General features: G+C 39.0%; 1 pseudogene; it reads left to right on the forward strand.

The window, feature by feature from the left end:
• LOC139042841 (sodium/hydrogen exchanger 9B2-like) overlaps positions 1–19,554 on the forward strand; it is a 54,532-nt pseudogene extending 34,978 nt beyond the window's left edge.
• The last annotated feature ends 5,569 nt before the right edge of the window (positions 19,555–25,123 follow it).

The following is a 25,123-nucleotide window of genomic DNA, read 5'->3' on the forward strand; positions in this document are numbered from 1 at the left end:
GATAAGGGCCCATAAGTGTCCCAAGTTGTCTCAGTGATTAACTTCTGTCCTTCCTGGTAAAAAGGAGAGGGGACACCTTTATGAATGTATGTCCTGCTTTTGGGCAAATAGTGAGAGGGCAGAGAGCTTTTCTTATATCTGCTTCTTCTCAATTGCCTTCAACTCAGAATAATCCTTATGCCCCAGTGGCATATTTGGGGTGACATATTGTGTACTCTAAACCACAATGACAAAAACCCACAATAACTAGTTAGTACATTTTTTCTTAGAATAGTGTGTGAAGAAGGGCTTTATGTGTTGAACAACTTTTTTTTTTTTGAGGAAGATTAGCCCTGAGCTAACATCTGCTGCCAATCCCCTTTTTTGCTGAGGAAGGCTGGCCCTGAGCTAACATCCTTGCCCATCTTCCTCTACTTTATATGTGGGACGCCTACCACAGCATGGCTTGCCAAGTGGTGCCATGTCTGCACCCGGGATCCAAACTGCCAAACCCTAGCCGCCAAAGCGCAATGTGTGAACTTAACCATTGCACCACTGGGCCGGCCCCTTTGAGCAACTTTAATATAATTTTCTGCACAATGTGTTCACAAAGTTTTTTTAATTAAAGTTTCCTAAGTTCTGTATGATATGGGGGAAAATATTGGTTCTACTTACCTCTCTATTATTTCAAAGAAGCTGAGTAAGAAATAAAGATTCTTCTAAGAGCAATTTCAAAAATAATTTGTTTTCAGTTTGCTTTTAGAATAAACATTCAAGAAGGAATGAGTCCTTTACACTCATCATAGTAAGAAAAGATTCTTGATTTTAATTCTCAAATTAAGTTCCTGTATTCTATACATATCAAACCTACTAAAATCAGTGTACATTTGTTATTTTAAAATCAGGCTCGTAGGGCCAGCCCTGTGGGGTAATGGTTTAAGTTCGTGTGCTCTGCCTTAGTGGCCCAGGATTCGTGGGTTCAGATCCCAGGCACGGACATAGCGCTGCTCTTCAAGCCATGCTGTGGTGGTGTCCCACATAAAATAGAGGAAGACTGGCACAGATGTTAGCTCGGCGACAATCTTCCTCAAGTAAAAAGAGGAAGATTGGCAACGGATGTTAGGTCAGGGTCAACCTTCCTCACACACAAAAAAATCAGGCTATTAAATGGCTGTTTGAAAACTAGATCAGTCTACTCACCCAGCCTATGCATATCATACCAATTAGCTCTGAATCATGAATTTTATCTTTCATATTTTCTTAGGCCCTTTAGGTAAAGTTTTTTGAAGTAAATGTACAAAAAAGTGCACAAATCATAGTTTATGCCTATTTTGAAGTTTATCTCTAATAATGCATACCTTTCTTATAAGATAGGCCCATTTTATTAGACACTTTAAGTCACATATATTTAAGACTGTGGAGAGCAGGAAATATCTGTAAACTTTTCCTTCTGTGTAATCAGATGCTTTGTGTGATGATTGAAGTAAAGTCTTTGTATTTATGGATTTAGAGTTCTGACTGAAGATTTTTTTTTATGTGTGTCTAAGGTTCCACGGTTTTTAATGTCCTCAGAGGCATTTTGGAGGTAGTAATTGGTGTGGCAGCTGGGGCTCTTCTTGGATTTTTTATTCAGTACTTCCCAAGCAGTGACCAGGTAAAGGAAACCATCTGTGGGAAAGTCGTGCTCTAAAATGTCATGGGAAAACATTCTGGAACACTCCCTCAGAGCCATGTGAAGGACGTGATTTAGCAAATGACCCCCATTTTAAAACTGCTTGCTGCTCTGTCAGTGCTGTCTGTGAGGCTTAGGAAGGCAGCTAAACCTTGAAGATGTTAATGCAGTCCTGGGATTTTCTTCTCCTATTTATATTCTGTACACTTCAGCTTGCACTGTAAAACAAATAACATGAATTCCAAACTAATAGGATATGCAAGTCTTATTTTTATTTTCATTTTTTTGAGGAAAGATTAGCCCTGAGCTAACATCTGCTGCCAATCCTCCTCTTTTTGCTGAGGAACACTGGCCCTGAGCTAACATCCGTACCCATCTTCCTCTACTTTATATGTGGGACGCCTGCCACAGCATGGCTGGACAAGCAGTGCATAGGTTGCACCTGGGATCCGAACTGGCCAACCATGGGCCGCCGAAGTGGAACGTGCGAGCTTAACCACTGCGCCACCCAGCCAGCCCCGCAAGTCTTATTTTTTTAATTAATTTATTTTTTATTTTTATTATTATTCATAATACTCAACTAAATCAAGATATAAAATGGTTCTTTGGGCCCACGGTTTTAGTGTCAAAATACCTTAGATTCTAATACTATCAAATAGATAGACCTTAACATTTCATTAAAATATAGTCTCTTTCTCACCGAGTAGATTGAAGTTCTTTACTGTACATAGTGATTCTTAATGAGAAACAAAGGCTTGTTTGTTTTCCTTTAACCTCTTTAGTCTCTTCTGATAGGTAAACATATAAAAATCTTTTCTTTTCTAAAAGAATTGGTGTTATTTTGAGATTTCAGAGCATTTTGAATGGAATTCAAATCTTAACTGAAGTAAAACTTTAATTAAGAAAATTAATGTTTGCATTATCAGAATGTATGTTGATTTGAATTTTTATTGTGCTGCAAAAAAACTCCAAGTAAAATAGTCTGTAAAAGATTTTATGAATGCATAAAAGAAAATTCAAGGATTTTCTAATTATGCAACAAAGTACAAAGAAAAATGATGGCTTACATTTTGTTGCTTACTGTGTATAAAATGACAGGTGAGTTGAGTAAAGTCCCGCTGTGCTCATCAGGGCAGCGACTATCTACATGCAGCTCCAGCAGACACAGGACATTTCCAGAGACAGTACAGACATAGAAATTTCCAGCATCACTGATCGTTCTGTTGGGAAGCACTGATCTAGTGCAATCCACACAATAACCCATGAAGAGAATACCTTTAATATGACCATTTCACTGCTGAGGCTCAGGGAGAGATGACTTAAACAAGGTCACGTAGCTAGAACACCGTAGAGCTGGGTATGAACTCAGTTCATCCACTGCCAGGGCCTGTGCGCTTCCAGTCGAACCCTTCTAAGGACCTGCTGCCTTCTAAAGCAATCAAGAAGTTTAAAGGCTGAACAGGGACAAGTAACGAAAGAGAGGAGCACATTGCTTAGATTTTAAAAATCAACACCACAGACTCCTCTCAGTCTACAGCCACCTAGAGTTTCTTGGTATTCAAAGATTTAGAAAGAAGAACTGGAGAGCATCACATTAAAGAGTAAATAGAGAACCTAAAAATAATAGAGATATCATATCTTTAAGCTTCACAAAAACCCCATGATGTAACTGCTTTCAAGGAGGAGGAAACAAAGCTTGGAGAGGCTAAGTAATATGGCCACTGCATAGCCAATGGTGGGAAAGAGCTTGCATTTTAACCCTAATTTGTCCACTTCCAAAGCCCACACACTCTTTTCTGCTGCTCCGTTCAGCCCTGCGGACTTCTGCGTCAATGACTTCAGAGGAGGCTCACTGAGGTTCCTGAACGGGGAAGCTGCGTTTGTACACATGCTAACTCTACTTTTGTTAAGGAAAAGAAAGTAAATGTTATGTCATGCATTTATGTGCACAGATACAGACATTTTTATTTTCTACTAAGTCCTGAATATGGAAAAATCAATAATTAAAAATCAGTTCTATGAAATAATTGAGCTAACCCACGTTTTTTCTCCTCAAGGACAAACTTGTATGGAAGCGGGCGTGCCTTGTTTTGGGGCTGTCTGTGCTGTCGGTGTTCAGCAGTGTGTATCTTGGTTTCCCTGGGTCAGGAGGACTGTGTACGTTGCTCATGGCTTTCCTTGCAGGCATGGGATGGAGCAGTGAAAAGGTGAATTTCATTTTAAGTTCTTCTTCTCATGACTACTTTCTGATTAGATTAGTTTTTTTCCAGATACTTTCATAATATCAAGTTAATAAAATTAATCATAAGAGCTATTTTCTGTACATATACAAATGTATGCCCAAATGCACACATACACTTCCTTTTTTCCTGTTACATACCAATCTATAACTTGATGTTTTTACTTAAAATGTATCATGGTCATATTTCCATGATGCCTCCCTTATTCTTTGTAAGGGTTGCAGAGTATTGCATTGTATAGCTGTACTGTACTTTATTTAACCAGTTTCCTGCCTAAATTTAATTTAACAGACATTTAAATTGTTTCTAATTTTCTGCCAAGACAAAAAGTGCATCAATAAAATATCCTTGCATATACCACTAAGACACTATCAAGTCTAAGAAGCACCATTATTTTACATGCCACCAAGAGAGAAAAAGAATGCTGCCAATTAAACTATGACATCACTTCCTAATTTCAGAAATGAAAAAGTGTGTTTCTTAAAATCAACAAAATATAGCATATCTTTGAGTGTATCTATAGGATTAATTTCTAGAAATAGGATTTCTCTATGAAAGAGTATGCACATTGATACTTTTGATAGTATCAATTTGCCCTTTTTTTAACGTATGCTTTTTAAAAATTTTTTGGTGAGGAAGATTGGCCCTGAGCTAACAGCTATTGCCAATCTTCCTCTTTTTTTCCTCCCCAAAGCCCCAGTACGTAGTTGTATATCCTAGTTGTAGGTCATTCTAGTTCTTCTATGTGGGACGCCGCCACAACATGGCCTGACAAGCGGTGTGTAGTAGGTCTGTGCCCAGGATCCAAACTGGTGAACCCAGGCCGCCAAAGCAGAGTGCACGAACTTAACCACTCAGCCATGCAGCCAGCCCCTTGAGTTGCCCTCTTAAACAGCAGTACCAATTTATATTCCCACCAACAGTTTGTGAAAGGATCTGTTTTTCTGATCTGTGTACTTTCAATCTTTAGATATTTTGCTAATCTGACAGGTGAAAAATGTTTCTCATTATTGATCTGATTTGTATTTCTTTACAAGTGGAGCTAATCATCTTGTCATATATTTACTAGCCAGTTTATTCAAAAGCCTGTGCCCATTTTTTACGATTGTCTGTTTTTCTTACTGACTTTCAAGATCATTAAAATTATTCATTTCCTTTATGTGTATTATGGAAATTAGCTGGTTGCCATTTATTTAATTTCAAGGTACATTTTTATGGATTTGAACTTGAGAGGATCATATACTATTCTGCTTCATGAAGAAATTAGATGTGGGTGACCTAAACTAAATACACATATATCATTTGGGAAAACCAAAGACAACTGTTGAAAATAATTCAGCTTAAAATAATACTACATGAAAAATATATGTTGATTATCAGTCCTGAGGTTGGGTGTGCAGTGCCCTGCAGGTGAGCGGTCTCTGCAGAGGTCTGTAGAGGCAGGGCTTCACTGTGGGCACATGGCACTCCTTTGGAGGCTTTCACTCTCGGGAGGCAAGACATGTGCAGTTGGGCATCCCTTTGCTGTAGAGGAGGGTGGATTGGTGGGGCTGCCTGGAGCCTTGTGTAGATAAGGGACTGAGGCCCCAGGAAAGCAGGCCGCAGTGGATTGGGCTTTGCAGGCAAGGAGCAAGGCTCTGCAGAGCCCTGCTGCAGGCACTGCATGGGCCCAGGGCTGCTGCGTCCTCCTGGGGAGGCTTGGCTGTAAGGCTTATTTCAGGTCTACTTTTTTTTCCTTAGCAGCACCCGTATTATTAAATTCTCCTTTGTGATTTCACGTAACTTAACATCTGACAAGAGGAAAGCTAAAACATAAACTTCCCAGTATAAATTGGGTCCTCTTATCATCCCTCATCTCTTGTAAACATTTGCTCTTGTCAAAATTTGCTTTTCCGTGGCTTCACTTTCCTTGCAGGCCGAGGCAGGTGATCACACATTGCTGTTCAGTCTCGGGTCTGATCTCAGCTCCCTGGCTCCTCGCTGAGCGCTCACTGCTGAGTGCCTTCCATCCTGCCTGGGCTGCTGACCAGCGCACTGCTCTCGGAGCACTCTGGCCCCCTTGTCCGGGACAGAGCTCGCAGTCTTCACTCCGTGAAGGCATGCCACTGTGTGTGCACTGTGACCCTTGTCGAGCATCTGGGAGCTTGCCTGACATTAGCATTTTACAAACTGTCCCTTCACTTTTGAATGGTAACCTTTTTTAGCATTTAAAAAAATAAATTACCAAAGAGAATATTGTTTAGAATAAAGTTTATTTGATTTCTGAGTATGAAAGCGGTATATGCTTATTGTAGAACTTTGAAAAATTTTTTAAAAGTCAGATAAAAGGAAAGAAAAAATGATTTGTAATTTCTCCACCTAAAGCCAACAGCTCTGTAAACTATTTTGGTTTATTTCCTTTCATTTATTCAACAGGAAAATTCTCAAATATGCTTGTAGTAAGTTTCTTCAAATTGAATTTTATAGGTAAATGCTTTCTGTTGTCACTTGTTTAAAAGTCTTCAAAAATTACAACCAACTCATTATATTATACTGTCATGGGTGAAAAGAGGGAAGAGAATTAATCAATTTTTATTGCCACTCCGTATGGCCCTGTGCTAGCCAGTGAGGGGATATTCTCATTTATTCTCATCAAAAAAACCTTTGAAAAAATATTACCATTTACATTTTATAGAGACTGTAAGTCAGAAGGACTTAAATAACATGTCCAAGGTCACAAAATTAGAAAGTGGCACTGGGATTTAACTCAGGTTTATCGACTCCAAAGTGACCAGAATATACCATCATTGTGCAGGGCACGTTTTTATGTTTCGACATCTATTCGAATAACATATAGCAAGTGTATTAAAAACATTATACTTCCAAACTTTGCAATTTCAGATTGTTTGTAAATTAATAAATGATAGGATAAAAAAATAAACAGTGAAAAGGAACCATATCATTTGGAATAGAACATAAAAGAGTAGTTTTAGCAACAGACGTCGAGGGGAAGACGGGTGCCCACCGCAAGTGGACGTGAGCCACTCGCGCAGAAGACAAGGGAGGGGGCCCGGCCAGTTCCGGTTACACGATTCTTCAGAAAACGAGGATGTGAGTCATGTAGAAAAGACCGTTATAAACCAAACAAATCATCTGTTTTTCTGCATTTGCCATAACTTTGCCTGAATTGCCAGCAGCCTGGCTGATTACATAGAAGATCAATGTAATCCCAAAACCCGGAGAGAGAACTGACAGCTTTTTTTTTCATATTTACCTCTGGTTAATCTCCTATGTATGTCTCTTTACACACACACACACACACACACACACACGTGGATGCACCATAAGCTTTTTAAAACCAGTCTCTGCTATTTTAAATTATGCTGAAATCCAATATCGTTTCCTTAGGGCAGATTCTTAATGCTAAATTTTTTGGGTCAAATAACATGAACATTTTTAGGTTTTTGACACGTATTACCAAACTGGTTGCTTTCTAGAGTTGTATCCATTTACTTTTCCACCAGTAATATGTGAGGTACCTATATCATTACATCGTCATCAGCTTAGAATAATGTTTATCCAACTTTAGCACCACCTGGAAGTCTTGTTAAATTGGACTTGTGGACCCCACTCCCGAATTTCTGATTTAGTTAGACTACGGTGGGGCCTGAGAATGTGTACTTCTGATCAGTTACCAGGTGATGCTGATGCTGCTTCCCTGGGGACCACACTTTGTGAAACACTGCCTTAGAATATTATTGTTTTTAATTTTTATCCTTACTGATAGTCAAAAGTGGTATCTTTTTTGTTTTATGCCTCCTTGCTTAACAATAAAATTGAATGCTTTTTCATATATTTAGCTATTTGTATTTTTTCTTTTTCTTTGATAGGTTTTTTGTCCATTATCTCCTAAAGTTGAATGTACTGATTATATATATGATATTAGCCCTTTGTGCCTTTTTTTATTGTTCATTTTTAACACACAAATATCTTATAGTTTCACGTGGTCCGATCTATCAATCTCTTATTATGACCTTTCCTCAGTTTATTTTTTCTTAAAGATTCCTTTCCTAGTGAAATCTTACCTATGTTATCTCATTTATTCTTTGCAATAACCTTGAGAGGTAGATACGAGACCCATTTTACAAATGAGGATACCAAGGCCTAGAGATAGTAGATAGAGTGCCTAAGGTCACCAAGCTAATAAGTGGCAGAGCCAGGATGAAAACACACTGTTTGAGTATATGAAAATGATTTCCTAAAGACAGGGTAAAAAAACCTTCATTGAATCACTTATATGGCAGACACTCTCCATATCTTTTCTAATTTAGTACTCAGGCAAGTCCCTACTTCTGGAGGCACCAAATCAATGAGTCCAGGTTTTGGACTGCTTTTCCTCCTTGTTCCATGGTGTAGCATAGGGTCTGAGCACTCAGACTTCCTGGATTAAGCTCAGCCCTACACCTGAGTAGCTGTATGCCCATGTACAAAGTATCTGACTTCTCAGTCTTCGATTTCCATATCTCTCAAGTGGGGAATGATAATAGCAACAACTTCATAGAGTGGAGGATTAAGTGAAATAATCTATATAAGGCAAAGTGCTTAGTCAGAACACACTAATAATTTTTATGACTATCTCTGAGCAGCACAATGTAATAAAAAGAGCATAAAATTTAATCTATGGAAATTGGGATTCCAGTCCCAGAGATTCTACTGTCTAGATGTGTAATCCCAAGCAAGTCACTTACCTTCTCTAATACTCAGTTTCCTCAACTGTACACTGAGAAAAATAATAATAATCACTAAAGAATTATTGTGGCTATTATGTGGGAAAATGGAAATAAAACACTTGTAAACTCAGTGCTGTAGCTATATTGTTGTTGAATTATGCTTTGACAAGCTACAATATTTTATAAAATTTGTTTGCGCCTGTAGTTTTCTGACATTATCTCATACTTTCCTGCTTGGTTTTCCTTGTAATCTTGCCATTATTGTATTCAAATGCACTCACTTTTTTAAGGCCTTTTTCATCTATATTTTTCATCTGTTTTCAAATGCAGTGCTTCTTCTGATGACTTTAACAGCTACAGGATGTTTTTCTTGATATATTTTCAATCTTCTGAATCTTGAAATCTTCTCTCTAAGAAGAGAAGTGTCAGCTTAAGTAGATATTTAACTCATGATGAAACTTCTGTTTCTCTTAACTTTCTCTTTTTGTCCATAATGGAAAGTGATTTCCATTGTTGAAGATTCTTACTAATGGTGCATACAGATAGGTAAAGTGGCCTTAACTTTCAGTGGACACCACAGTCTTCATTCCTCTGAACTCATGTCTTCTTTTGTACTTAGCCTATTTGATGACTCCTTTTTCTTTCTTTTTTTTTTCCTGAGGAAGATTCACCCTGAGCTAATATCCATTGCCAATCTTCTTTTTATTTTTGCTTGGGGAAGATTGTCACTGAGCTAACATCTGCACCAGTCTTCCTCTACTTTGTATGTGGGTCACCACCACAGCATGGCTGATGAATGGTGTAGGTCCACGCCTGGGATCTGAACCTGCAAACCTGGGCCACCAAAGTGGAGTGTGCCAAACTTAACTACCACACCACGGGGCCAGCCCCTCTATTTTCTTTATAAACAGATTCATTTTAGTTTTGAAGTTACAAAAAAACCCACAAGAAGGTACATTGTGGCTCCTCTCTCATCTTTAAGTTTTACAATATATAGGGCCATGTCTGATATTAAATTAGTCTACAGTATTACAATCAAAAACCAAATCGTGGGGCCAGCCCTGGTGGTCTAGTGATTAAGTTCAGCATGCTCCGCTTTGGTGGTCTGGGTTCAGTTCCCAGGCGCAGATGTACACCACTTGTCTATCAGTGGCCATGCTGTGACAGCAGCTCACATACAAAATAGAGGAAGACTGGCAACTGATGTTGGCTCAGGGCGAATCTTCCTCAGCGAGAAAAAAAAAAAACCAAATTGTGGCCTTTGTCCAAGTTTAGAAATAAAAACAATTTGATAGAGAAAACTCAATATGCCTCTGCTTTCATTGGAGTTCTCAGTACATGAAATACTTTCGAGGACTTCTGTTAAGCCATTAGTCATGGCAACAGAAGGCTAAGTAACCTAAAATTAATGGAGTTGATTTTTGTTCTTTACAACTATGGATATCAGCTAAAGTCTGAACTTTAGCTATGATATACTCTAAAAACTAAATTAAAAAGTAAAATTTAAAGATATGTAGAAGGGTGGCATCTGGACCTTAGTTTGGCAGACGATTCACTGTCATTAAGTGATAAAGGATCTTGGACGTTATCTAATGTAAACCTCTCATTTTACAAATGAGGAAAATTAGGTGCTGAGAGGCGAGTGGCTTGCAGTTGGTGTGTGGCAGAATTTGAACCTCAGTCATGATCTGATTCCTTACGATGTGAAAACATAACTTTATAATGATATAGGAATAGAACTATATAAATAAATCAACCAACCCCTCATATACGGTGTCTTTAAACATTTATAAACTAAGAGGAAATAGAATCTTCACCTTAATAAACATACCAGAAATAACAAAAATTAAGAAAATAGGGAAACGAGGTAATCCTCCTTTGTCAAACTGCTGAGTACGTAAATGAAAGTATAGATCCTTAGATGTGTAAAAATGGTAAAAAAATGTTAAAATGTCGTTCAAAAACATAGATTCTTATTAGTTGATTGAAAAAATCTGTTAAATGTAAATTCTTAGACACTGTTAAGGGTACTGCTAAATTGCCCTACAAAAAAAGCATTATCAATTTGCTCTCCTACCAATTGCTGAGTTTCCTTACAGTCTTATACATACTAGACATTATTAAAACTTTTTAGTGTTTTTTTCCAATATGATGGCTCCCCCCCCAAAAAAAAATATATGGTATATCATTTTAATTTGTGTTTCTCTGATTACTGAGTTTTAGTATCTCATGTTTTTTGGCCCTTGTGTTTCTTCTGGTACAAATTACTTGTGCGTATGCCTTGCCCATTTTTCGATTAGGTTCTATGTCTGTTTCTTATTGATTGGATATTGCTCCTTATTCTGTTACACATAGTACAGATATTTTCCCCTGGTTTGTCACCTATCCTTTTTTATGGTTTCTTTTGCCACAAAATATTTTCGTTTTATTCTAGTCAATTATGTCAATCTTTTCCAAGGGTTTTTGTATTGTGTGTTATAAAGTTAGTACTTATATCAATTAGGGTCTTAGAAGGAATGAGAAACCATATAGTAACTGGAATAGGGAAAGCTTATTATTAACCATACTAGGGATTGTCTTGTAAGATGTAAAGAGGCCCCTAAAGAATATAGGAATAGCAGCTATAAACCCCTAGGGCTGAGATGCAGCATCCGCTTCCACCTCCCCACCCCACCCCACCTACTTCGGCACCCAGGGCTGAGAATCCAAGCCTTGTTAGAGCCTTGGTTCACTGGATGGCAGAGAAGTCACCATGGTACCCTGCCTGCAGAAGTTGCTGGAAATCTACCCTCTAAAGGTGTATGGGGTGGTATGTTGCCCAGGGCAGTTGGCTATGAAATCACCCGAGGAGGAGGCTGGGGGCAGCTGCTGACCGCTGAGTGCTGCTGGCCGCCATACACCCTAGGAGCCTGGCTCTGGAGAAGCCACCCGGGCTGCAGGACCCGGTGCGGAAGCATCCTGCTAGGAGGAGCCACCGAACCAGACGAGCGCCTTCCTCTTGGAGTAGCTCTTGGGCGCCCTCTAGTGGCAAAATTTAATATGGTCCAGCTAGCAAAGGGGAAAGACTTAAAAGGGTCCAGCTCCATCTTCTTTTTTTTTTTTTTGAGATTTTATTTTTCCCAAGCCCCCCGGTACATAGTTGTGTGTTTTTAGTTGTGGGTCCTTCCAGTTGTGGCATGCGGGATGCCACCCCAGCATGGCTTGTTGAGCAGCGCCACGTCCACATCCAGAAATCGAACTGGCGAAACCCGCGGCCGCCAAAGCAGAGCGCGCGAACTTAACTACTCGGCCACTGGGCCAGCCCCTGGCTCCATCTTCTGCAGAGCAACAATTGAAAGGAGGATTTGGAGCCGAGGGGCAGTAAGTTAATAACTGGCACAGCACTTCACTATACCGGAATTTTATTTTTGTGCATGATTTGAGATAGTCATAAACAGTATTCTTTTATAATAAAATAAAATTGGAAACAACTTAAAGGTCTATTAATAAAGAAATGGTTGAATAAACTATGGTACTTCCATATCATACATTATTATGCAGCAATAAGGTGCATTTCTAGATATATGTATAAATATTACAAGATCTTTTAATCATATTGTTGAGTGAAAATTAACTATAAAGTAATACTAAGTATTATGGACACACACATCATGTATTCAGAAGTCGAAGTCCTCCTGAGATGACTTGATGAGATTCTTTATAGTTAACATCCTTTTGCAAACCAACACCAACGCACCTTATGTAATACCTTAACTGTTAGAAGTATCTTTATGCAATTTTTTGCTGTATTCTAGCTACCTTCTTATTTATAGATGCCACATAGATAAAGCCTATCTCAGGTCAAATTGACTCAGATTTCAAATTAGTAAAATTCTTAGATCTTCTAACTTCACATAATAAAAATCCCTGTATGTGTATGTGTGTTTCTTTTAGGCAGAGGTTGAAAAGATTATTGCAGTGGCCTGGGATATCTTCCAGCCCCTTCTCTTTGGACTGATTGGAGCAGAGGTATCTATTGCATCTCTCAGACCAGAAACTGTGGGTGAGAATTTCAAAGTAGTGTTTTTGCTAAAATCAACTTTTTATATTCAGTTGTAGTATCTGTAGTAGGTTTATATTTGGTGGTTCCCATTGTCACAATTATATAAAAAGTTAATACTGATCTTTTAAGCAGTTGGTTAGAAAAGAATGTTTGTCAATCTAAGACAGTAAATTTTATGCCTTAAATATTGTTGCTTGTAAAGAAAAGTGTCGCTCTTAACTACTATCAAGAAAATGCAGGCCTTAAAATTTTTTTCCAACGATAAGAATGTTCATCTAGGCTTGTCCTGATCAAGGGCCAGAATTTTAAAGATAATTAGGCAGTTCTATAATATGTATCCATGGGATAGAAATGTTTGTTCATTCATTCTTTTATTCATTCATACATTCAAAAGCCATCATATTAAAACTGTTGACTTTTAGTACCATACTCAAAAATTAATTTGTACACGTATACAGATGGTCCCCGACTGACGATGGTTTGACTTAGGATTTTTTGACTTTACCATGGTATGAAAGTGATATGCAGTCATTAGAAACCATACTTCGAATTTTGAATTTTGATCTTTTCCCCGGCTAGCGATATGCCATATGATCCTTTCTCGAGATGCTGGGCAGCCGCCAGTGAGCTGCAGCTCTAGTCACCACAGGATCATGAGGGCAAACGACCCATACACTTCTACCCTTTCTGTTTCTCAGTTTCAGTAAGTATTCAAGAAATTACATAAGATAGTGAACATTTTATTATCAAATAGGCTTTGTATTGGATGATTGCCTAACTGTAGGCTAATGTAAGTGTTCCTAGTACATTTAAGGTAGGCTAGGCTAAGGTATGATATTTGGTAGGTTAGGTGTATTAAATGCATTTTTTTCTTTTTCTTTCTTTCTTTCTTTCTTTTGGTGAGGAAGATTGGCCCTGAGCTAACATCTGTTGCCAATCTTCCTCTTTTTGCTTGAGGAAGATTGTCGCTGAGCTAACACCTGTGCCAGTCTTCTTCTAATTTGTATGTGGGATACCGCCACGGCATGACTTGAGAGCGGTGCTAGGTCCACACCTGGGATCCAAGCCTGGGAACCCTGGGCTGCTGAAGCGGCAGGTGCGAACTTAACCACTATGCCACCAGGCCAGCCCAAAGTGTATTTTTGACTTACAATATTTTGACTTAAAGTTGACTTTCAACTTATGATTGGTTTATCAGGATGTAACCCCATCGTACATCAAGAAAGACCTGTACTCATTATTTCCTTCTTTTCTTGCATCACAGTATTATTCCGTCCATACTAGGGATCCCATCCCTGCCACCTCCTTCTAGATCTCACACAGAGTCTCCCCTTTTTCTGACACATCTTCAGATATCCTTGTCACAGCTTTCTCTTCTGCAGAATTGAAACAGATTTTAATCTCTCCTATCTTAAAATAGTATCTTTCTATTCTGACGCATGTGACAACATAGATGAACCTGAGGACATTACACTGGGTAAGATAAGCCAGTTACAGAAAGACAAATCCCGCATGATCCCACTCCTGTGAGGCATCCAGAGGAGTCAAATTCATAAGGACAGAAAGGAGAGCGGTGGCTGCCAGGGTTTAGGCGGGGAAATGGGGACTTGCTGTTTAATGGGTGTAGAGTTTCAGCTTTGCAAGATGAAAATGTTCTGGAGATTGGTTGCACAAAAATGTGAGTGTTTAACTTAATGCTGCTGAACTGTACACTTAAAAATTGTTAAGATGGTAAATTTTACGTGTATTTTACCACAGTCAAAATTTGAATAAATATATATACATATATATATATATCCCTTCTTCATTTCACTTCCCCCCTCACCTACCACTCTCTCTCTCTCTTCCTCTTTTCAAACTTTTCTAAAGAGGTAACTGTGTCCCCCTTTTCCATTTCAACTCTCATGCCCTCCCTCAGAACATTTCAGCCCAGCTTCTGCCCCATTCCACAACCAGCCCCGCCCTCACCACGGTCGTATTGCTGGATACACGAAATACGTGTTAGTCTTGACTTGACTTGATCTCTCAGCAGCATTGGACGCTATTGACCTCTTTACAACACTTTTTACGTTGAATTTTTACATTTTCCAGTGCCCTCTGAGTCTTCCTTTACACTATATATGGCTTAAGTGCTGCTCTTCCTCCAAGTTCTTTCAAAAGATTTCTACACTTCACGCTGGGTATCATTTCTCTGAGCTCAGCTACACTCAGTGGCTTCGATTATAAACTATGTAATTGCAAAATCTTTATCTCGAATTCAACATAGCCAGTTGCTGCTTGGACATCACCACTTGTAAATCCCACAAAACTTGAGGCTCAGTGTGTCCAAGGCTTCCTCATCATCCTCCCCAGACTGCTCCCTCCTGGGAATGGGATCGTCCCTTTTGTATCTTGTACTTAAGGCAACAAATACTTTTGAAAATCTACCACGCTGGGAAAAATACCCTCCAATAAAGAGCCACAGAACCTTTTCATAAAGAAACCATGTTGCAGATTCACAATAGAGCATCAAGCAATGTCTGTCTGGTGTTTTACCAGCCTCTTGAACTTGAGAAAGTTATTTATCCTTTCTGATCTTCATTTTTTTTCAACTGTAAAGTGAGAATAATTACTCCACAGGTTGTAAAGACTAAGTAAAGAGATGCATTTAAAGCTTAATACAGAACCTAGCACAGAGCAAGCACTCAACAAATGTTACTTTTTCAAAAACCACCCTATTACCTAGTACTCACCTTAGCTTTGCCTTTCTCAGGTCCGGTAGCTTGCCTTGCCCTAGTCACAATCTCTTATTTTGCAAATCAGAATGAACTTACCTTTATCAGCAAAGGATTCTGAAGGACTGAACGAAGTAGCTGTACACATCAGCCAGGGTGATGGGCAGTCAGTGCACACACCAGTATGGGGAAACAGGTGTAGAAGCCAGTGTCTATTCTGACTGGTCAGTGCCCAGCCAGCTCTCTTCTGACTGCCTGATTGCCTCCATACTTGCTGATAAATATTTTGAATATCACCTCTGGTCTTATCCTCTGTAAAGAATTCTCAACCACTTTGATGAAAATATTAAGTTTTTTCTCTTCTGCGCCCTCTTACCGGTATATTTACACTGCACTCACCTTTTGGTTCTTTATGTTTCTGTCTTCCTCTGACTTTGGAGTTCATGGAGGCAAAGTCTGTACGTTATGCGTGTTTGGGTATCAGAACCTAGTCCAAATTCTGTTATGCGTAGTTATAGTTTAATAAATTCTTGTTAAATAAACACATGGGAAAAAGTGTGGTTCTTGCTATAAAGCATAAGATAAATAACATTCAAATCTCCTTTGTGGAAATTCAAATATATTTAGTTAATTTCTGGCTTTAATTTAGGGCAAATACCTTCTTTTAAACAAATGGTCTGATTGATCCTTAATATTGATGTTTTGACAAATTATGCCTAATCATTTTTGTCTTTTTAATTTTTTAATGTTTTTAGATTATTTCTGTTGATAGAATTTTGAATCAATAATCAGGAGATTCCATTTCTTCCCCAGTATTTCGTTATGTCTAAAAATTGAGTATTTCTTACAGGCCTTTGTGTTGCCACCCTGGGTATTGCAGTACTGATACGAATTTTGACTACATTTCTGATGGTGTGTTTTGCTGGTTTTAACATAAAGGAAAAGATATTTATTTCATTTGCATGGCTTCCAAAGGCCACAGTCCAGGTAATGATGGATCTTAACTCCTATTTCAATATGATCCCTTAAAATTTTGAATAAGAGGGCTTGTCCAAATTTGGTGAACAAAAGTAACTAAAGTTTGATTTATGAAAAGAATTTTTACTAATCTACTCTAAAAGTTTTATTTTTGGTATGCTGATTCCTTTAATATGATGGCTCATTTAAATTTCTTTAGATCTCCAGGGTACAACTGAAAATCCAATAAATCCCTATGTTACTAGAAAGCAGTAGTAGAGGGAGGGAAGAGTTTGAATTTTCATCAGTCAGAGCTCTCTGAATCACCTAGAGATTTTTCGTTTTGATGTCTTCTAAGAAGAGAGTGAAACAGAAATAGCGCGGCCCATGTTAGTGTTTGGAAATACTTCACTGTCAATATGATTGATGATCAGTTATGCTCAACCTCGGTCTTTATATATAATGGAGAAAGATTTATTGAGAAACAACTCAGAAAATGCTTTATTGATTTCCTAGATTATTAGTTAATATTAAATTTTTCAAACTAGCTGTACTTCCTGTCAGTTGTCTCAATCACATGACCCAAAATTTGTGCACTCTAACAAGGCACTAACAGGTGCTTGAAATTATTGACCATGCATTTGGTAGAATACCTATAATTGCTAATTAAATTAGAACTGTATAGATTATCATTTGTTGCAAATAGCCCTGATTGTATTGTATATTTTCAGACTAATTATAGCAAACAAGATTTAACTGTTGCATCCTTGATTATTTTGCAATTATTTAAATATGTAAATTTCTATTTCATGAGATGAAAATCAGATATTTTTAATTTAGGAAACTTTGAGGGTTGTGTATGCTCTGTAACTATATGCCAGATTTGGTGTGGCTATAGGTTTGGGCATTATCCCAGAGAAGTTTTTTTTTCATCAGACTTTGAAAGATGTCTGGGACATAATGGCTAAGAATACTGTGAGGTTTATATGGTACAATAAGTGGAATAGTTTCTCCCTCAGTGTCTCCAGCTTCTACACTACTTCTGGTAACTTTATTAGGTAACTATCAAAATAATTACTCTAGTAGCTTTGGTTTGAAAGATTTGTTTCTAAAGGTTAAAATTTGAAAGACAGCACTTTCCTGCTGTCAAAGCAAATTTATAATAAGGAGAAATTATCTTGGATGTGGTGAATAATGTATGTACTGTGAAGCAAGTATTGTATGGAATTTTCTTTTTTCTTCTTTTGCCACTGCCTAAGAAACAAGACTTTCTTGTATGTTTTTTTCCATATTAGTGTTCTTCAAACTTTTTGGTCCATGACCTGCTGTAAGAAATATATTTTAAATCACAATATATTTTAAATCAGCATACCTACAAACCTCAAAACATACACACACAACGGAGAACTGAAAGAGAAATATACATTGTAATGAGTGCAGTTCTTGCCAAGAATTCTTGAAATGTTGAATTAGTTATGGTACAAGGAACCTGAAATAAAGAGCCCTCACATACAGGGACTAAGTGAGATAGATTTTTCCTTCTCTCCCACCAGCAGTCCAGCATGGACACTCCAGAGCTGGCAGGGTGACACTGTCCTCAGCATGTGCCTTCCATCAGTTCACCATTTCTCATCAGGGGGAAGGGGAAAAAGAATGATGTGCAAGTGTCCATTTCTCTTCAGGGAACAATCCAAAAGTAGCATTTATCACTTCTCACCTCTCAGTGGCCAGAACTTAGATATATAGCTTCATCTAGTTGCAAAGAAGGATGAAAAAAAGTCTTGGTTTGGACAGCAATGTGACCAGCTAACACTCAGGAGTTCTAGTTTAGAAGGGAAAAGAGGCATTCAGATATTTGTGGGCAATTAGTAGTCTCTGCCATTGTGTCTCATCCACACCAGCATTCTCTCTTCTGATTCATTGTCCTAGAGGACAACATTGTTGTGTTTTGTGGAATAAGGGAATAACCAGATTGATTAATATATTATTTTCCCAAGTGCACTAATATGGCATTTTGCCTCTAAAAGAAAATGAAGGTTTTCATAATACTTCCCAGTAGACAAATTTTAAATAAAACATTTCACCAAGACCTAAGGCAAAGAGTTCACCAAATACCTAATAAGATTACCTTCAAGTTTTGACAGTGCCTACCACTTTCAGGTTTCTTTATGTTTAACAATTAGTTTAGCTCTATAGCAATACATATTCTTATGTTTTTTCATTTAAAACTTTGCCATCTTCCAGTAAGTATCACTACACTTTTTTTAAAAGATTGGTATCTGAGCTAACATCTGCTGCCAATCTTCTTTTTTCTTCTTCTTCTTCTCCCCAAAGCCCCTCAGTACACAGTTGTACATTCTAGTTGTGAGTGCCTCTGGTTGCGCTATGTGGGACGCCGCCTCAGCATGGCCTGATGAGCGGTACCATGTCCACCCCCAAACTAGCAAAACTCTCAGCCGCTGAAGTGGAATATGCAAACTTAACCACTCGGCCACAGGGCTCACTGCACTTTTTCATCTTGTTCTTTTTTAATTCCAGATTCCTGAAGATAAAAGAGTGAGATGACCAGTGACTTTCTTTACTCATAAGGAATTTAGCATACAGAATCGTCTTATAGTCAATTATATCATGAGGCTGTATTTACCTTGTGTTTTGAAATATATTTGCCTGATATTTTTGTAACCCTGCCTTCTGCAACTAAGTACATATGAATCACCATCCCTTCCCCATGCCAGGGCAGGAGAATTTTCAGAATACCAAAACCAATTGCAGTACACTTTGAAAGAAAGAACTTTCTTAGTTGAACAAAAGAACAAGCAGTTTGTTTTTGCAAATGATAAAATAATTCACCTTTTTTCTATGTGCCTGTCTTATATGCCTGTGTCCAACTTTACCATTAAACTTTTACAGGCTGCAATAGGATCCGTGGCCTTGGACACAGCAAGGTCACATGGAGAGAAACAATTAGAAGAATATGGAATGGATGTGTTGACAGTGGCATTTTTGTCCATCCTCATCACAGCCCCAATTGGAAGTCTCCTCATTGGTTTGCTGGGCCCCAGGCTTCTCCAGAAAGCTGCACATCAAAATAATGATGGAGAAGTTCGAGGAGAGCCCTCTGAAGAAGTTTAGAGGTGAAAAGAGAGAATGCTAAATATATGATTAGAAAGCTGTACCAGAGGCTGCTTTTATCAAGATAGATATTGAAATATATAATATTTAAGCTTAAAATGTAACAGAACTTAAAGTGTGGTTATTTCTTTAAACAGCATTTTCAGCCATTACCCTTTCCATGTAGGTGGTAATGTTCTACATTTCTAGCCTGATTTCTCTATCTTCTTCTTTTTGCTTCAAACACTCCATCATTATCTTAATCTGTGTGGGGAGAAATACTCTTTAATGTACTACCACGATATCAGATTAACAGGGGAAAGACCGAGTTCGGTGTGGCGTTCTGCTGGCCAACAGCTCGCTCTGAGTGACTGTTGCCGCCACAGTTTTATGATGCGTGGCCACCTAGCCTCTCATGCCTTGAGTTGTTTTTGGATCCTCTTTTCTTTTTAAATACATTGTAATCTCTCATCAGTTTCTCCCCTCGCTTTCCCTGTTAATCTGCCTCTTCTCCATTTCTGCCCCTCTTACTACCTTTCTGTGAAGTATTGTAACTGATTGGCCCCACCAAAATTTTTATGTACACAAAGTATCTTCATTGGCTCTTCCTCTTGCACCTATTTGGATGACAAAAGCCCTCATTCAACTTCCTGCCTGGCTCCACAGAGTCCCCCACTTCAGTGGCCCCTCTGAGTTTGCCTCCCGCTAAGACGTGCCCTGGTCTAGCCCTTTCTTAGTTGTTTCTTGTGACCCACATCTTCAGGCTCTTCCTGTTCTCTAGGTGACAGAGAGCCAATTTTCAAATCTATGCCACTCTCAAGAATATCATATTAATCAGGGTAAGTTAAGCTGCTATAATGAAGAAACAAGAAATACAGTACTTAAAAGAAAATGGAAATTTATTTACCTCTCATGAAACTGGCTGCCTGGTCGATGCTGACAGGGTTACTCTGCTCATGAGGTCTACTGAGATTTGTGTCCTTTTTTTTTTCTGAGGAAGATTAGCTAACATCTGCTGCCAATCCTACTCTTTTTGCTGAGGAAGGCTGGCCCTGAGCTAACATCTGTGCCCATCTTCCTCTACTTTATATGTGGGATGCCTGCCACAGCATGGCTTGCCAAGTGGTGCCATGTCCGCACCCAGGATCCGAACCAGCGAACCCTGGGGCCGCCAAAGTGGAATGTGCGAACTTAACCGCTGCGTCACCAGGCCAGCCCCGATTTGTGTCCTTCTGTCTTGATGTTCCGCCACGCCCTAGCTTAGGACACAGGTTGGAAGTAGCTCTCTCCCATGTCTCCTTTCTAGCCTTCAGGAAGAAGGAAAAAAGAAAGTCCAAGGCAAGCAATTTATTTTTAAGAAAGTTGTGAGGAAGTTAGACACATCTCTTCTCTTACCTTCTATTGGTGATAACCACACCCAGCTATGAGGAAGCTGAGAAGTGTCTGTCAATAAACATTCACATTCCTATGAAGATGGAAAGATCAGATTTGGGAGTCAGAGGTACCATTGTATTGGGTGTTACCATCACTTAGTAGCATGTTCTTGCATGTTAACAAGGGCTTTCTAAAGATAGTACCTTTGACCAAAAAACTGACTTCTGTGGCAGGAATTTCAGACGTTGTGACATGACAACAGAGATGATATTAGAAGAAAGGCTTATCTGCATAGGTCGTATTTTATCCCACTTATTCAACAGACCATCTTGGCTTTTGTGTATCACCCGTAAGTTTCTCTTTAGTCTAGGTCAACTCCTGCCTAGTTGCTAGAATAATCACGTTTAAATACAGTTTACACCTTTTATCATGCTGTATACCTGAAGCGTTTATTACTTATCACTTCCCATCTAAACTCTTTAATCTAGAATTTGAAGTTGAAGCTAATCTTGAAGGAGATATTAAATACGTATTAAATGAATGAATTAGAATCTTCTGATCCCACCAAGCTGATCTGCATATGGCCTGTCCACTCCTCTCGTCATTAGACTACCATTCCAGCCACTGCCACCATGACTTTCACCCCTGTCCAAAACTAGCTTAATTCTTATTAAGCTAACACAATATGAAGCCTTAACAGGCTTAATTTTTATGTCAGCCTGACACTGGTTACTCCATGGTAATATATTCCCTTAGTGTTTGTGCTGTCAGTTTGGACTGGGTTAATTCATGCCGAAGTTCAGACAGATGTTTCAAACTGCACTTCGTTGGTTAGGTGCCCCTTGGTGGTACCATAAACCGAATGCTCATCTGGTCCTCCACTTTCACAGACTCTGAAACTAGATCCATTCAACAAATACTTACTAAAGGGCTTTGGTGACCCAGGCACATTATTAAGACTAATATTGTTCGTGTCCTTAAGGATCTGACAGTCTGATAGAAGAGAGAGACAATTAAACAAGAGATTGAAGAATGGTGTGATAAGTGCTGTGAGGCAAGAAGTACAGGAGTGCTAGGGAGCTCGCAGCAGGAGCCCCCAGCTAATCCAGGGGGTGGCCTCGGCTGGGACATGGGGGACGATGAGGACCTGGACAGCAAAGGGCACGTGAGACCGAAGGGCGCAGCAGTTAGCGCTCGTTCCCACCTTCACCAGTAGTTTAAGTACCAGGCTTTGAATACTTACTAACTTATACAAAGTAAAGTTAGTATAAGTAAATGAGAATGTTATTATAAATATCCAAGTCCCCAAAGAAGTATCAGAAATGGAACTTCAGTGTGAAGAAATAGTTGAAGAGCCCACTAAGCCCCTGCCGATAGCGTGTTCCATTTTGCACAGCAGGCAGCAAGCTCTTTCCTCCCTCTCCTCGGTGGATGGCCACTGTCTAAATCTCTGTGACTCTGTCCAGTACTGGCCTCTGCAGGGCTCACCGTGTGAAGTCTCAGGTTCATCACCACATCCTAAGTCACAGCTCTTGACTTGGTTGGTGAACTCAGAGTTAACTTGATACAGAGTGTTGACTCCCACCAAGCTAATTTACTCCACCCCAACCACAGATAGAAAGGGTTACTTTAACCTCTGGGTGCCTGAAAGAAGGCTGTATGTACCCTACACACACTTCTGTCAGAGGACTTAGAACCTTTTTTCAGTTTTTTTTTTTTTTACAGGTTTGTCTCCTATTAAATCAGCCCCTTAGGGGTGGGAGCCTTGCCTTGGTCATCTTTGAATCCTCAGCACTTTGCACAGGGCATGGAACACAGTAGGCATTTAATAAATGTTTGTTGACCAAATCAGGAGATCCTCTTCCAGTATCAGAAAACTCCTTGCCACTTAAGAGTTCAGATCTTAGACTGCTTCATCTGTCTCAGTCAGCGCGGGCTACTACAGCAAAACACCATAGACGGAGGGGCTTAAACAGCAGACGTTGACTTTCTCACAGTTCTAGACACTTGAAGTCCAACAGGAGGGTGCCAGCACGATTAAGCTCTGATGAGGGCTCTCTTCCTGGCTTGCCGATAGCCTCCTCTCCCTGTGTCCTCACATGGTGGGGAAATAGAGGGGTTTGGGGCAGAGTGTGCAGCCTCTCTGGTCTCTTCTTATAAGACACTAATCCCATCATGAGAGCCCCACCCTCAAGACTCGTCTAAACCTAGTCACCTCCCAAAGGCCCTACCTCTAAATACCATCACACTGGAGGTTAGAATTTGCTGCGACACAATTCAGTCCACAGCAGGGGTGTCAGAGTTCCAAGGATGGTGCTAGATAAACAGAATAAATTCTTGTTCTTCAGTGCCCTTTTCTCCTAGGGCTGGTGTCATCCATCTTCCCTCTGAGAAGCTCTTTTTTTTTTTTTAAGCAGACTAAGTTTCAGCTCTTTAAGTATTAACTCCAAATAACCCTGATGAGATTTGAGTGTCCTCAAAATTTCCTCAGCCATAGATTTGCAAATGATCTCATCCATTACATTCTTTAAAAATAATATTATTTTTTCTGATTACAAAATAATATATTTCCATTGCAGAAAATTTAGAACACAGAAAAGTGCAAAGAAGAAAACTGAAACTACTCTTAATGTAAACACCCATTTTATGATTCTTTTAAATTTTGCTCTTACAGTTTTGGGAGGTGTCTTATTTTCAGAAAGATATATCATCCACTGAATTAGTTGGGTGAAAGGTAACATAAATACTTTATATTTGAGTTCCGTGAAGATATATAGATTGAAGAATTTTTGTTGTCTATAATGAATGCTAAGCTTTCCAAAAAAATCATTTATTCACCTGGTAATATTCAAATATTCACTTTGCAATGAATAAAACAGACAAATCCCTGCCTTCATGGAGCTTATGTTTTAAAATCCATTCATTCACTCACTCGAAATATTCTCATAACATGCCTACTATGTGCCAGGCATTATGGTTGCTGGGGAATACAGTGATGAACATGATAGTCAAGGGCTCTGTTTGGTGGAACTTGTATTCTAGTTGGGAGATTGACCCTGTGGGGAATACAAATATGAATGAGACATGATACTTGCCTCCAAGAACCTTACAAGAAAATAAAATATGTACAAATAGCTGTAATCCAAAGGAAGGATTCAGAGTCTGAGTGAGGGGAACTTCTTAAAGGAGATGACACTTGAATTGGACCTTCAAGGGTGGCTATGGTTTGCATTGGTGGGTTAATATTAGGGAGTAAGGTGAAGAAAGGGTTAAGTAGGTGGAGGGCCAGTATATTAGCAAAGTTTAAAAACAGTAAAGCTTAGGATATAGTAAATGATTGACACTTAAGGTTGATAGAATTAGTGAGAGGTAAGACTGGAAGAGAAGATTGGCACTTAATTCATACCAAATATATCATTAGCCAAATTTCTATTTTTATTGAAGTGCTTTCAGAAGTACAGAACCATTTATATAGAAGATATTTTAAAAACTATTTTTGGGGCCGGCCCCGTGGCTGAGTGGTTAAGTTTGCGTGCTCTGCTGCGGTGGCCCAGGGTTTCGCTGGTTTGGATCCTGGGCGCAGACATGGCACTGCTCGTCAGGCCACATTGAGGCGGCGTCTCAAACTCCACAACTAGAAGGACCTGCAACTAAGATATACACCTATGTACCAGGGGGGATTTGGGGAGATAAAGCAGGGGAAAAAAAAAAAAAGATCGGCAACAGTTGTTAGCTCAGGTGCCAATCTTTAAAAAAAAAAACTATTTTCATCATATTAAATTTATTGAAAACTGCTGTCATGAATAAGGTTCTCCTTGTTCCTCAGAAGTTTTTTGCTTTCAATGGCATTGATGCTAATATAAACAATTTAATTATTTTTAAGTTGCTGTTAATTTTTTACGAGAAAAAATATCAGATGTTTCTTTAGATGTTGTTTAATCCATTATTAGATGTTCATCACATTGTCCTTAAATAAATGAAGGACATTATTTTTTAAACATTTCTGAACGTATTTCTATATGAATAATTTCTGTAGTTCTCCGTAGTAGGTGGGAATTGCTTCATGCCATTTTGGGAGCAAGTAACATCACAAGTGTTAGTTGACTAACTCAAATCTGGCCTGAGCCCTCTGACCTGGTGAGAATTCCAAAACGCCATTTGTTGATGTGCCCTTCACTTCTTTAGATGGACCCGGAAGCACTTCACCTCCAGCAGTCCACTGCATCTGAGGCACAGAGCCGTGCCCTGGAGGTCATCGGACTTCTCTCAAAGGTCCTTCCTCCCAGTATCCTTGGGGATCTACCTGCTTTCCCTTTCCCTACCAT

Source organism: Equus asinus, unplaced genomic scaffold (assembly GCF_041296235.1).
Source record: "Equus asinus isolate D_3611 breed Donkey unplaced genomic scaffold, EquAss-T2T_v2 contig_1, whole genome shotgun sequence".
Lineage (NCBI taxonomy): Eukaryota > Metazoa > Chordata > Mammalia > Perissodactyla > Equidae > Equus > Equus asinus.